Source organism: Pteropus vampyrus, unplaced genomic scaffold (assembly GCF_000151845.1).
Source record: "Pteropus vampyrus isolate Shadow unplaced genomic scaffold, Pvam_2.0 Scaffold32, whole genome shotgun sequence".
Lineage (NCBI taxonomy): Eukaryota > Metazoa > Chordata > Mammalia > Chiroptera > Pteropodidae > Pteropus > Pteropus vampyrus.
In genome coordinates this window covers 1,443,340-1,458,877 of record NW_011888813.1, presented here as the reverse complement: position 1 = coordinate 1,458,877, position 15,538 = coordinate 1,443,340, and the positions used below count along the sequence as shown (strand labels likewise).

At 43.3% G+C, this 15,538-nt stretch overlaps 1 protein-coding gene across 1 annotated transcript in view; it reads right to left on the bottom strand.

The window, feature by feature from the left end:
* The window catches only part of NRXN3 (neurexin 3), a 1,427,156-nt gene that overhangs the window by 1,377,114 nt on the left and 34,504 nt on the right, over positions 1-15,538 (bottom strand). The gene's annotated exons all lie outside the window — the stretch shown is intronic.

The following is a 15,538-nucleotide window of genomic DNA, read 5'->3' as shown; positions in this document are numbered from 1 at the left end:
TGACCACCTACATCAACCGCCTGGGGATGTTTATTAACAGTGAAGTTCCTGGGCTTCACCTCGGACCTAATGAATTACAGTCTTGGGAAGGAGCTGGAGGAAAGATCTGAATTTTAAATAAGTTGCCCAAGTGAGTTTCATGCTCACTAGAATTTGAAAACTACCCCTTTAGGGTGGCATATAAATCAAATTTTGGCAAATTAAATTGTATGATAAATGCAGTAAGGGGTATTGGATATTTAATGGAACCCTGCAGTGGATCCTTTTGTAAAAGGAAGAATCCTTTCAAAATGCAAATAACTCAACACCTGTGTCTTTAAAATGCAAATATGTACTTACCAGGTTTTATTAAGCTACATATGTTGTTGCACTATTGCAACTCAAATAAAGTGTTTATATTCTTCAATGTATAAAAACCTTAAATAGAAATATTAGGCCAGGAATACAGATCTGGGATCCTGATATCAAAACTTTGGTTTTGCAGGCAATAAAGCAAAATGTACATGAACAAGTATAACAGGAAACCACATGAGGGACAAGAGAAACTATGTAACCATAATGTGGTTTGAGTTTTGTTTTGCTTTTTGAGAAGGGATTTTTTATTCCACTTTCAAGAGCTTTTACATCGGGATTTTATCTTGTACAAACATATCCTCATAGCTTGCAGAGAGTTAAGAACGGGAAACCAAGAATCCCTAAGTGTCCAGGTCTATTCTGAAATTCTGTCTCTCCCTCCTTCCACCCCCAAAACACTCCTACTTGCTACTAAAAATCTTAGCATTCCCCACTCCAAAGTGAATGCAAGAACCAACAATCAATCAACCAAAAGATTCAAGTAACTGCTATCTGCAGACTGGATAAGGTAATGGGGATACATGCTCATATGGTACATGGTCACTGATCTCTAGGACTTTAGAGTTCAGTTGGGAAGGTGTGTGTGTTTCTATTTACACAATACATGTATGATATTGCCTGACGGTGAAGTTTAAGAGTTAAGATCAAGGACTTCAGAGCCAGATTTGAATCCTACCTTTGTTATTTTCTAGCTTTTGACCCCAGGCAAGTTGCTAAACATCCCTGTGCCCTGATTTCCCTAGCTGTAAAATTTAGATAATAAAAATGCCAAATTCATAAATTGTTTTGAGGGTTAAATAAATAAATAAATGTAAAGCTGTGCCTGCACATGGTAAGGTTTATATAGGGGCTATTGTTTATTTTGATTTTGATATAAAAATATACTGATGTGTGAGGCCACACCTAGCGTAGCACCTTGTCACACAGTAGGTGCTCAGTATGTGTTTGGTGACTGAATGAGGAATGAAAGAATGTTTAAACTGCTAAGTGTCAAATGACGAATTCAGACAATAAGGACAATTGGACTATGAGGAGAGCCCTGATGCATATAAAAGGTTTCTAGAGAAAAGTGAAAAATGGAATAGGCCTTGAAAGACGATTTAGGGTTCAGACAGAAAACATTCCAGGTAGCACCACTAGCTCCCAAGATCACAAAAAGCATTTGTAAGGCCTTTCCTGTTCAACTTCCCAGAAGTACATAGGATACTGCCAGGCACATGGTAGGTATGAACAAATATGAATAGTTCACATAAGAAAAAAGTGAAAGGTCATCTTCGGGATCGGAGGATGGAGACATTGTATGGAGGCCTTGAGTTTCAAGTCTAAGGAAAATGGACTTGATCTTGCAGCTGATGAGAGCACTGAGGGTTCATGAGCAGGAGCATGACCCAGGGAAAACGATGTTGCGGAAGATTACTTTGGCAATGGTGTGGACAGGATGGATTATAAGAAAAAAGAGATGGAGGCAGAAAGGTTAGTCATAGACAAGGGACCTAAATTAATATCATGGCAGCAGGAAGGAAAAGGGAAAAAGAGGATTCAACAGGCTTCGAGTGACCAATGAGATGCTTCAGGGGAGGAGAGGATGGGAGACTGAGTGAAGCACTGTCAGAAACAGGAAGATGGGATGGGTGTAGGAGATGGATTTGGAGTAAGGGCAATAATGAGCTCTGTTTTAGACATGATAAGTTGAAGAAACAGAAGCATCACTCAAGCAAAAATGTCTAGGGTGCTTTTAACAATGTAGGACTGAGGTTTACAAGAAAGTCAGGGCCGTATAAAGGTGTATCACCTCCTCTTCATGGACAAGAGGTCTGTGTCCATGTAGGTAAATAAATCTTCAAAGAAAAAGTGGCTAGAGCGTTGGGACTTAACCTGGAAGGGCTGGTGGGGTCCGGGGATAGTAAGATATCCTGGAGGTTCTTTTTTTTTCTTTTTAAAGCATACTCAATAATAAAAGAAAATTTTACATTAAAAAGGGAATTATATGGTTTTCCGATATAGATACAGATAAAAAAGCTTTAAAAAATCTTAATGGGAAAGGATATAATTAATAAGGAAGGAGAAGGAGTCTAGACTGGGAGCGTGGTTGATGAGGAAGGAAAAAAATGAAGATAGGCATTCCTGTCAACCTCAGAAACAGAGGGTGAAAACGCACATCGGCAGTGGCCCCCCTGTGCCACACAGCCATCTGCGGGACTAGCACCCTGGCTGGGTTTGGAGGCTGGCATTTATTCTGGCTCTGATGTTCAGGGGCTGCTGAAAGACAAGGGCTAGAACAGGGGGCTTAGGGAAGCAAAGGGGACCACATCTTTCCAAAATAATCTCACTCTGAGCTCTGAGTTAAAACAGATCCTCAACCAACACTCAAAAGCCAGCTCTATAAAAGTTCACTTAATGGTGGGTACGAAACAGAAAGTGGGCTTGGATGACCCTTTGACAGGCAGGATATTAAGAATTACTAACACAAAATTCCGATGGAACCACAATGTCTTTTTAAAAATAGTGACAAAAAAATAGAAAGTAACTGAAGTGTCTCCTATCTAGATGTCATACCCAGACAAAATGCTCCTCTAGCTGGATCCAGGGACTGTTCTGGAACCCAACTAGATGTCTCATATTTTTTACCCCCTCCCTCATTCTTTCCATAGCTGTATTCCACCCTCTTTGTGCCCATCTGTGTGTGACACAGATTCTTAGGGTATATATAAGAACAAGAGGAGAAAAAGATCACCAGTAGATAAGACACACAAAGTTGAAATTGCTTTAGAACAGACTGCAAATCATATGTAAATTATATGCAAAATATACGTATGGTCCTCTAAACTATGTTACATCCTTTGGGGAAAATTCCCATGGAGATAGCTGCTTTTACAGCTTGGGAGAATGGAAATGGCTACGAAAGCAAAGTCATTGGTGAGCAGCTGTGGCCATCATGAAGCTGTCATAAGAATGACTAATACAGAGAGAAGAAACTACTTACAGAAACGAGCAAGAGGAAGATGTAATGCTCAGGAACCAGGCCAGAAGTTGAAGGCCTCCATCATTTAAGCTAATACTGTCTCCCCCTCAAACCTATATATCTCACCCACCTCAGATGATTTTCAGTTCATCCTTCCTTCCTTCACTCTGGGTAATTGGAAAAAAATATTTCAGGGGAGGAAGGAAGTCACTCATGGAAAAAAAAAATAATAAAAGATTATGGGGGGAAGCAAGTTATCTCTGCCAAGACTTTCCTTTCATTCACTTTTTATTCCACTGTAAAATCTACATATATCATCTCTTTTTTCATACTGAAGTAGAAAAATTAAATGTCACTAATTGCTGCAAGTGCCAAGTGCCAATGTTGAATTCTTATGAAGCCACGAGGATTTTTGAAAAGAGTAATTACGTAAAATCAGAAGGTAATGGAAACATCCACCTGATGTTTCTAGAGGAACTAAGCAGTTAGTGAAGGGGGTGGGGATTGGGGCCCGATGAACAGAGAAGCCACATCTGTAGGGTGACCAGGAATTTGGAAGAGAGAGAAGGGCGTTAGAAGAAATACATGTATCTTAGCATTTTAAGCACGTAAAATTAATTCGTTAACTTGGTAATAAAGATAATTATAACAGTAGGTAATATTTGTTGACTGTTTACTATAGACAAAGCATGGCTACGTATCATCTCATTAAATACAATTCTATGGGACAGACATTGCTATACTTCGATTTTTGATTTTCAAGGTAAGAAAAGCAAGGCCTAGAACCAAAGTCACACTACTTAGTAAGGGGTGAAGTCAGGATTCTAAGCCGACAGATGGGCTTTCCAGGCTGTGATGGTAACCATGACACTAGCTATCCCGTCTAATTCAGTGCTGGTAGAGAAAGGAAGACGCACATCTTAGAGATTTCAGAAACAGAAAATAGGGCCTGGACATTAACCCGACCTCACCTCTGACCCCGGTCGAGCATGATATCAGGAGCACTGGGGGAGTGCTCCTTTTAAGTGGCCGCCACCTCCCTCTCCTCAATCCCCCTCCACAGATTCCACTAAAACATAAAGCTTTTTCTTTCACAGATTATTTCCTGAGGTTATTAAGCCACTTCCCTCATTAAAATGCAAGCCTGAACAGAAGATACACTCGGATTCCTCACTGACACTGTCCTGTGCGTGAGAGCATTAGAAAGCCAAGCTAAAGGTCTTTCTTCAACGACGGAGGCGGCACACGGACAAGTAAGTAAAGGAGGGACAGAGACATGCAGTCAGTCACAGGTTGAGGACGCTGGCCACTGTGAGCAGGGGAAGGACAGACGGTATAGGACTGGGAGAAGAATGCTTGAAAGGGAAGAGGCGGGGTCTGAGGTAAATGTCCACTCACTTTCACAGCTGTGCCTCAGACCTGCCCATCCCTGGGCAGTTCCTTGACCTTCCTCATGGACTTTGCTTTGCTTGCTCTAGCGAGGTCACCAGTGGCCTGTGGCAAAGCCTGGGCTGCTCAACATGTTGATCAATGATTTGGCTGAGAATATTCATGGCACGCTATCCAGATTTTGTCCTCAACAGTAGCCGAAAGGAATAGCTAATTTGTTAGATATCGGAATCAGGGTCCAAACGGGTGTGAACAGGCAAAAGTGAAATTTAATTTTAAGGGACAAATGCAAACTCTGGCTCTTAAGCACAACACCCTACATCTCCCCCTTCAGGTGGAGTATGTCCAAAGCATAATCAAAATGGTAAAGGATCCAAAATTATGTTACATGAAGAACAGCTGAAGGAACGGCTACATACAGCTGAAATAAGAGAGAGCTAGATAAGGACAGGAGAGTTGATTTTAAAATTTTAAAAGTTGCTCCTGCAAGACATAGGAGCAAGCACATTCCACAAGAACAGGGGGTTCCTAGAAGAGATTCAGAGTGGGGTTTTAAAAGATAACTCCCCAAAATCTAGTCTATCTCAAAGACTCTATGCTTCTATGAATTAAGATAATCTTCAAAGAGGCCAAATGGCTACTGGGATGAATCACATGAAACTGCTGATATCTGACTGGTTTTGAACTACAAAAATGACAATTGTAAATGGTTCAAACTAATACACAGATTATCACCCATATCAGAAAGGTAGGCTCTGAACAAAGCTTCAGTGAATCACCTAATAGCAATTATTAGCTGACACTCAGGAAGATCACTTGTTTACATATACAATTTTGGCTTTTCCACAAGCCTTGCCCAATACTAAGGAGGAACTGAATAATTAGACTGATTACGATGGTTTCCAGAAGGAAGCTTGTTGCTAATTCTCCAAGGCAGGTGCCACCCATGTGCCAGCCTCTGGATTTGCCCTCCCAGGATCCAACTGGTTTCCATCTTCATCACGAAGCCCTTCATCGGTTTTGAGTGTATCAGTCCACTCACTGTTTGCCTCTCAGCCGACACCGCTCTTACAGCCTGGTGACTGGACTGAACAGAAAGTATTTCTTCCAGTGTCACCCAAGAACCACCAACAGCTTCTGTAGGCATAACCACAGGGTAGAGGAAAGAAGATCTGCAGCACCTTCCCAATCTGGTCCACCTCTTTACGGGGCAAGGAGGTGTCCTGGTGTATGAATAGCATGGAAGGAAGAGAGATGAAGGCAGTCACGCGTGTCACTCTAAGGATTAAGAGACAGGCGATTATGTCTTTTAGAAAAAACTCTTCCCAAAGAAGCCTTTGCTCTCCAACTTGTCATGAACTTCTCTAAAATAGCTCTTCACTCATGAATGGCATGAAGCCAAGAGGGACAGCTGATACACTAGATGAAAGAACTGTGCCCTCGTCGATCGTGATGTGCTGGATTTTAAAAATCCAGGGCTGAACTGAACAGAATCAAAGAATGGTCTCAAGTCTAAGTCAAATAAACCATTGCACAGTGCAGGAGGGGGTGAGAATGGCTTAGCGGCAGTGCACACAAAATCGTAAAGATTTTCAGTGCATTTAGATTCAACTTAATACTATAGTCATTTAAAAAAAAAAAGCTAAGGTAGATAGTGTTATCATTAATAGAGATAGGGAGTCTAGAAAAAAGGGAGTAATGGGACCATCCTGTAATGAACATACATAATACTATATATGGTATGAGCATTCTTCTTTGGAAAGGAGGCAAAAAAAAAAAAGTCATTTTTCAGAGAACAATGATCTGGATAAAAGAATTTGAAACCCTTGTATGAGAATGCCCAAAGAAATTGGAGATGTTTTACACCCTTTAGAAAAGAAAATCCTGAGACAAAAGCCCTGTCTTCAAACACTGGGAGTGTAATTAGATCTATTCTGTGTGTCTCCAAGGGCTGAAAGCAATACAGGTGGTGAAAGCTGTAGTGACTCAGAGTAAGGAAGAGCCTGAGAACACTGAGTGCTGTTAGAATGGAAAAGAATGGCTAAAGGAGCAATGAGTTGCTCATCCCTCCAGGGGTTCAAGCCAAGTCTGAATAAACTCTTATAGAAGAGATTCAAAGATCAGGTGCACACAGAGCCTCGAAGATCTTTTGGGTCCTTTCCATCCTTGAAACGCTGATTCTAACAACAAAGTTTTATGAGCACATATAACATGGCAGGTAGCAGGGATGCAGGCATGGATAAGTTCTCAAAGAGTAAGACACCCCCTGTCCTTCCACAGCCCATTGTAGCCAATGAGGGGTGTGTGGAGAACAACACACACCGGACCATAGTGTATTATAATGATGGCTCTCCTAGGTCCACGACCTAAGTTACCATGGGAGCTCAGACAAAGGGAAGACCATTCACTCCAACCTCCCTCCACCCCTCCCTCCCTTGATGTATGTGGGGTACAAAACAGTGGTTAAGGCTGAAGCTTTCAAATTCCTTCACCTTCCAGCTCACTTTCCTTTAAAACAGCGGTTCCCAAACTTTGGTCATATCAGAATCCCCTGGGGACGACACCTTACTTTAATGATCCTGAATCTCATTCAGTAGCTCTCCAGGTGATTTGAATGCCTACCAGAGTTTGCAAACCACTGCTCTAAATAATCCAAGACCTGGATGCAAGTCCCAGTCCTAGTTCTTACTAACTATGAGATTTTGAGCAAGTTAAATTTCCTGTGCCTCTTCCAGTAAAATATCTGCCTCTCACTTATAAAATATCTTCTCAGGATCCCTATGACCACCGCGAGCAACCACATATGGAAAGCATGTAGCATAGTTTATAGCACATGGGGAGAAGTCAAAAGCTTGCAGTCACTGCCGTCACTATTCAGGAGACTCTCTCGATCCCACCTGCTATCTGCCAACACCATTTCTCCAGTAAGCTATCAGCACTGCCAGGTGTCTTCAGCTGCCTCCCACTATGGTGGTCACAGTCAGCTAAGTTGTCTCAGAAGGGGACCCACTGCCCTCAGCTTCCAGCTGCATTTCATCTTCTCAATCCTCTTCAGGCCTGGCCCTGCAAACTGACTAGCTTAGCCTGTATCCTTTCCAGACCTCCCTGGGCAGGTCCACAGACTTGGGAGGGTCTCCAAGGCTGCCACAAATAAACTGTGCGACTTGAGTTATACGGAAGTTCTATGGCCTCAGTTTCCCCTTCTGTACGAAGAAGAGATTGGTCTAGAACAGTTTCTCTTTGGTCTCACCAACGGCATTTTGAGCAGCACAAATTTTTGAATGAGACCTTCCCACATATTACATTGAGCATTCATTGCCCCTTTATACTAAATGCCACCAATGTCCCCTCATCATTGGAACAAATGTAGTCCCCACACATTTGGCAGGGTCAGGGTGGGCAGTACTAGCCCACCGAGACTACAGGATACCTCTGAAGATTTTTTCCCAGCTCTGACTCTGACCGTGCCCTCTGGAACTGACAAACAAAATGGGACCATAAGCAGCATCCCAGTGAGTCTGCCTTGCTGAGACAGTAAAGAAGGGGATGTGAAGAAGACCCTAAAAGAAGGCACCAAGGCCCAGTGATCTGCTTCCACGAGTTAAACAGAGCTGGAGGCAGGCTGGGAAGCAGCTCCTCACACACACTGACTCATCAAGCACGGCTACGGGAGCCAGGGGGGTCTTCCCAGGCCCCAGCCGGGAAATTGGCTGAAAGCTGAGCACTGTTAGCCCAGCCAAGGGCCCCTTTCCAATCCAGTGACGCACAGCACCAGTGGATTTCCCCACAGCTGGCACCCCCCACTGAGCCAAGCCCAGGATGGGCACTGAATAAAGATTGGTTCAATTACCTTCTATCTCAAGGTGAACCCCAATAAAAAGCAGATTTTCTTTCAGAGGGATTTGGGGTAAAACTTAAGAGCTGAGTTCTGAGCACTATTTATTCATCGAGCAAGTATTTATTCTGTGCCCATGATGTATTGGCTCTTCTAGGCCTAGAGCCCATAGTAGTGAAGGGGGGTGGGCCTTCGTCTGGTGGACCCCCTATGAGATGGCTCCAGGAGCAGATACAAGGTTTGCATCTTGTTCCATCACGTTTTACTGCATTGGTGAATTATTGTCTCTGAATCTCAGTTTGTTCTTAGGTGAAATGGGTCTAATGACAGAATCTGTCCTGTAGATGTCAATAGAAGTAAATAATGCTTTCAAAAACTCAGTATTTTAGTGCCAGGCTCAAAATATAAGCTCAATAGATGTCAAGTGTTTTTCTTAATAAATAAGGGAGAAAGACAAGTGGCACTACTGCCCAAAAGCATAGAAAAGAAAATATATATTTCAGTTACTACTGGAGTTTGGAGCTATAAGTCTTTGGTAATGAAGGAGAAAGCATTTTTCTGATAGCTATTCCCCAAAGTATCTCAGTCAGATGGCCTAATCATAGATCTTCAGGACGGAAGAAGTCTGAGAAGTTTGTTATGATTCAAACTCACGATGTTAAAGAAAAGCAACCCGATGCCCAGAAGAGGTTGCATGACTTCCCCAAGGCTACACAGCCCCTGGGAAAAGTGGCAGAGCCAGAAGGAGACAGGACACAGAGCAGAGATCCCAGATCCGCACTTAAGTCTTGATATCTACCATACCTGCTTCTCATTTGGGCAAAGGGTACAGCGTCTTGGAGCCCAAGGTTCTTCATCTGTAAAGTGGCAGGAGTCTGGCACATGAGGTCCTCCATAAATGTCAGTTTTCTTTTCTCTTGTTACCATGATTCCTAAGCCTCGCTTGAGAGCAATGTTGGCCAGGCCCTACGTTTGAGGGACCTCTTCACTGAAAGCATGAAGACCAGGCCAGATAAGAGAGAATGTGTGACAAGGAGAGAGGGGCTGGACAGCACAGCAGTGGGAGCGTGCCTCTGCACAGTCAGGCAGACCAGGACACGGGCAAAAGAATGTTTTGTTTTGTTTTTAAACCTCTCTGAGCCTAAGTGTCTTCATCTGGAAAATGAAAACACATATGGAAAGGATCGAATGAGATAACTTATAATAATAGCTAATTTACACATTGCTTACCATGTGCCAGGCACTGTTCTGAAGACTTGACACACATGAGCTAACTTAATCTCCACCCCTAATGTAAGTGGGTACTTACTGTCTCCATTTTACAGGTGAGGAAAGGAGGGCCCCTAAGGGAGAGGTAACTTAAACAGGCGTACTGTTGTGCTAGGATAGAGCCAGGATGCCAACCCAGGCATCCGGTTCCGAGTCTGTACTCTACCCAGGGGTGGCAAACTTTATCTGTAAAGGATCAAATGGTAAATCTTTTAGGATTTGCCAGCTCTGTCACAGCGACTCCACTCTGAATTTGCCAATAGTACATTGATGATTCAGTATATTTGTTTCTGATACATTCAGAAATAAACAAGTGTGCCTCTGTTCCAACAAAACTTGGTTTAAAAACACTGAGATCTGAATTTCACAAAATTTTTGCATCACAAATTATTCTTTGATTACTTTCAACTATTTAAAAAGTGAAAAACTATCCTTAGCTCGAAGACGGCGAGCTTTAGTCTGCAGAACCCTACTCTATCCTAAGCTATCCTGCCTCCCAGTACATAAACTCTTAGATGAAAAGTGCCTGAAGAATGACTGGCACAGACTGAGCGGCCAGCGAATGTTCATCCCCTTTCTATTCCCTAACCTCTTTCTCCTTCTTAACTCCAATCCACCTAGAAAGCAGGTATTTCATGCTCTGCCCAGCAGAACAGATGAGGAATAGGGCGTTAGCAAGGACGACTGTACCTTGCTCAGTAAACACAGCCTTGTTGGCCCGAAAGGGGAGGAGAGATTGGAATTTTAGGTCAGTGTGTTTAGAACTTTAAGGCACACACCTAGGGGTCTGTCTGGGTTGAGGCCTGAGAGTCTGCATTTCTAATAAGCGCCTGAGCGAGTCCCATGCGGCTGGTTGGGTGGGTCACCTGTGAGTAGCAAGCTTCGAGGGCAAACCCTTTGTGTCCATTAACACAAGTCAGACATATTGGGTGCTGCATCCTGACTTCGGGTTTAGGACAGTGTCCCTCAGGCTAGACTGAGTGACCTCCCTGGAGACAGGGCAGGGCTCAAGACAAATAATTGGGTCTCCTCTCCAAGGACAGCCCTGAGATGACTTAAACTGAAGGGGGCAGAGATCAAGAGAGAGCAGAGGGAGGGCTGGAGCAAAAGCAGTCAGTGGCTTTTGGCAACAGCAGACCTCCTCCGGGCCCTGGCAGACAGGCGCCCCTCCTCCCGCGCCTGCCAGGCCTCTGACAGACCGAAGCAAGAGGCCTATTTCCTCATCGGGCCTCTGAATAACTAGGGCATTTCCACAAGGTCACAGTTATTCATTTAAATTCCAGCTCTAATCAGCAGGCAGAGCCTGAGAAATTATCCCTTCTGAGGAGAGAGGCTGTCACTGGAGCATCATAAACAGCCCCTCCTGGCTGGAGAGAGAAGCGTGGGGGAGGGGAAAGAAGGGGTCTCATAGCCCCTGGCCCCAGCGCAATTCCTGGTGTCCAAATCCTTCTTCTAACCAATGCCCCCCACTCCCCCAAACGGCTTCCTCTCCTCTTGGCTGAGAGTTCTGGAACACATCGGAAGAGGGTAGAGGGCACAATACAGCATAGCTGGGACTGTCCACTCCTGCCCTACAAGCAGCCCAGGGAAACCAATGGCAAATCTCAGTGGGCCAGGAGCATAGGATAAGGGCCAAAGAGTAGTTTCTTCCAGGCCACAAAAGGGGTCCATGGCCTTAGAGATGTCCCTTCCCCTCTCCGAGCCTCAGTTTCCTCTTCTGAGAAGTATGAGAGATGCACTCCTTGGACAGGGCACCTCTGAGCTCCAACATGCTTGCAGACTCACAATGCCTCCAGTGCTGGTGGCCACACTTTCTGCGCAAACAATATTTTTTAGACCCTACTACATGCCATATTCCATGCGAAGAGTTGGGAATGCAGACACAGGTAAGACGCACCCACAGCTCTGCCCTGGAAATACCAGGGTTTCATAGAAAAAGAACACAGGCTCTGGAGGTAGGCAGGTCTGAGATCCTTGTCTTGTACTAGCAGCTGGCACCGTGGGCAGCCGAGGCTTCTCTGAGGCTTCTTTCCCTCGGCTGTAGAGAGGATGGCAATACCTGCCTGGAGGGGCTGATGTGAAGTCAAATCAGAGGATGCATGGGAGGCGTCAAAGCTGAGCACCCCTCCCCTTCTTCAGGTCCATGCAGCACAAATGCCCGTTGCTACTTTATGATTCTGAACCTCCTTCCCAAAGACTAGAAGAGGTACTGGATTTCCCCACACAGAAATCTGGTAAAATATCATTTGCCCCTTTTCTCCTGAGTGTCCACGAGACTCTCTTTGAGTCCCCAGACCATCTCCTGGACCTTGGAAAGGTGTTGTCTGCCAGACCCCATCTCCGACTGTGCTTTACAACAGGGTTACTTCTAACCAATCTCTTCAACATGTAAAATTCATCAATTAATCAATCGCCCCTTTATAGTCTTTTCAGTGGCCCTTGGGTAAATAGTTACATTAGCTCATAAAATCCCCAATTTGTCTTCCTAAGCAGAAAGGGAAAAACATCAGAGAGCCACGAAGGTGTCTTGTTTCAGAGCCACAGCGCTGCTGGCTCCAGATTGCCTGGCCAGGGGCTCAGAGAGGTGAGGGGCCACCCGCTACCCTCGGCCAGGGCCAGGCACTCAGGTTGCCTCCTGCCACATTCAGTGCCACAAGGGAAGGTTCTGAATTAGTGATCTGCTTCAGGCTCAGAAACCACAGAAAAGCAAGGGGTCAGTGGCGTCACAGGACTGGCAATCAGCTCTTGACACCTCGAGGGCAGAACAAAGAGTGCAAGATTTAGAATTAGACTGGAATCCCCTCTTGGCCCTGCTATTCACTAGCTCAGAGACATCAGCACATCACTTAACCTCCCGGCCTCAGCTTCCTCAGCAGCAAAACAGAGCACAGGCAACACACCTCAGAGGGTTATTGAGAGAATAAAATGAGATAAGGGCCATGAAATCAGAATGGCGCTAGTTATAGTTGCTGTTATTTAAGGAAGGGTCACTCACTGACCTCTGCCCCTTTGAAGAGATGGAGGGGAGCCTACGGGTTCATTGCATGTCACTTGCCATGTTGTTTTACCCAGGGCCAATATGGCAGCTCCATGGGCACAGGCTGCATTTTAGCCCCAACTCATTCCTTCAGGTAGTTGCTGCTACACAAGACACAACACACAAGTCTGCCTGCAGACCCTGAGCCACATCTCTGCTGGGAACCAGGAAGAGGAGGGGTTAAGCCAAGCGGCACTTTTACAAACAAAACTTGAAGTGTTGGCCTTACTCCCTCGCTTCCCCAAAGTATCCCAGAAAACACCCTCTTAGCAGAGGCCTTCCCTGACCACCCTCTTTAAATTAGCAACTTCATTTTCACCCGGCTTCATTTTTCTCCACAGTACTTGTGGAGAAAAAGTGGTATCACCCACCACTTGACATAATATGGGTGTGATATATACATATACATAGTCTGTATACGTGTGTGTGTATGTGGTTCATTGTCTGTCCCCATCTAGAATAAAAGATCCATGAGGGCAGGGACTGTCTTCTGTTTTATTCACTCTTTTATCCCTTGTGCCTAGAAGAGTGTCTGGTATATAGTAGGTTCTCAATATTTTTGAGTGATTAAACTAAAATAATATCAAATAAGAACTGAATTTAGAGGTCTCTTCCTAGGAAATGCTCTCTCGTGCTTTGGTTCAAACACCAATCAATTTTCAAACGGGTAGAGGGTGGGTAGAAGAAAAGAGATGGGGAAATCCTGAGTATTAGCTAGAAATAACTATATTATTCTCTTACATTGTGTAACATCCCATCTAGGTCAATTATCAGAAACTCTTCCTAAGTTTGGTTGATATTTTAGGCATTCAAAAACAATTAAGGATAAATTAATTTGGAAAGAGGTCTGCTAATAGTGAAAATGTCACATTATGTCTAAACAAAACTAAACAATAGTCCTCTTAGGAAACACTTATGAGATTTTCGATTGCTAAAAATTTTCAGTGACGGGACCCAGCATGTTCTGATGGAATATGCTTGAGCTTTGAAGTCTGAAAGTCCTAAGTTCAAATCCCACTGCTACCACCGACAAGCCCTATGACTTTGGGCAAACCTATTGGGCCCTAAATTTCCCTCACATTAAAATGGACATAACAATACCTATCTTGTATTGATGCTTAATTATATAATTCTTAAATGATAAAAGGACTAAACAAGAAAACATATGTAACAAGATCTAAAAAAGATGATACTCTCTTCTCATTTGGTAGGGTTAATTATTATTCTTAACTAAGAATTCTAGCCAGTTTAGAATAGTCTCCAAACCATTCTAAATCATTTGCCACTTCTCATCTATAAATGGTTATATCCTCTCACATAAATCATATAAATCTCTGTGTGTGTGTACATATATATGTGTCTATACCCACACAATGATTAAAATTAGGACTCTGGCTGAGCACACATTTTAAAGAGAAATGCACAATTACAAGGATGGTTCTTGCATTTGTTCATTGACCAAAAATATTCCTTTTTTTTTTTTATAGTGAGCATATATTAGTTATATAACTAAGAAAAATATTTCATTGCGGAATTTCATTGTGGAAAAGAAAAAGCCATTTCTTAGAATAAAAAGAAAGAAACCTTTTACCCATATCATGTTTTCCATGCTGTCATATCTTCAACTTTCAATCATGTAAAACTATAGAAGATAAACAGATTTACAGCAGACAAAGCAAAAACGTTCATTAAATTGAATAATACATATCTTAAGAACATCTTTTAAAAATATTTTCAAAAAATGCTCATTTTCCACCTCTTCGATTCATCCAGAAATATTAACCAGAAGGAAGTGATTATATAACCATGGGAACCACATTCCTCTGGTTTTAAAATGGTTCTTCAAAACCAATATGAATCTATCAATTCAAGGCATTTCTTCTTCTAACTCTAAATCAATGAAAATGCAATATACTTAGAATTTTTTTCTATTTAGAGTCCCTAGAAAAGGGTCTCACTCAGAGTCAAACCATGCACAATCTGACAGAGGGTAAATGTGCACAGCAGCTGTGCAAACACAAAGACTCACCTGGACCTTGACTGACATCTGTGGCAGCATTTTCAGAGAGAGGGAAAGGGAGAGGAGAGAGAGGGAGAGAAAAAGGAAGAAGAGTGTTAGCAGCACACACACACACACAATGCAATGTGCCCTTGCATGACTATCAAGTTCATGCAAGACCCCAAAGGTGCTCAGCTTCTGAGCACTTAGCTCTCTACCTTCACCCAAAAACCACCCATGCAAGCCGAGGGGCCAGGCTCCCTTTTCACTGTGCATGTAGCAAGAGGGATGAGCTTCACATCTGTCCGGAAAGACATCATCCTGGAATCAGATAGGACTCCAAAGATCCAAGCAAACTGGAATCCTGAAAGAATATTGGTTAAAATATTCTGGTTGATTTGTGCATACCAACACGCAAGCAAATCTTTCTCCCCTTCAGATTCAGAACACTGAACATGAAGTCAAGCAAAGTTTCCCAGCAGAGAGAAAAAATAATAATAATCCATTGCCTTGAGGAACAAAGAAAAAGAAGCATAAGAATTAAGAGCAAGTTGCATCGTTGTTTATTGCATAGGACTGAATGACACAAGATCTCAAAACACTTATAATTCCCTCCCTCCCCAGTATTCCCAGTGACCATTCTTCATCACAGACAGCAGTGTGTGTGTGCATGAGATTATGTGTGAATAGATC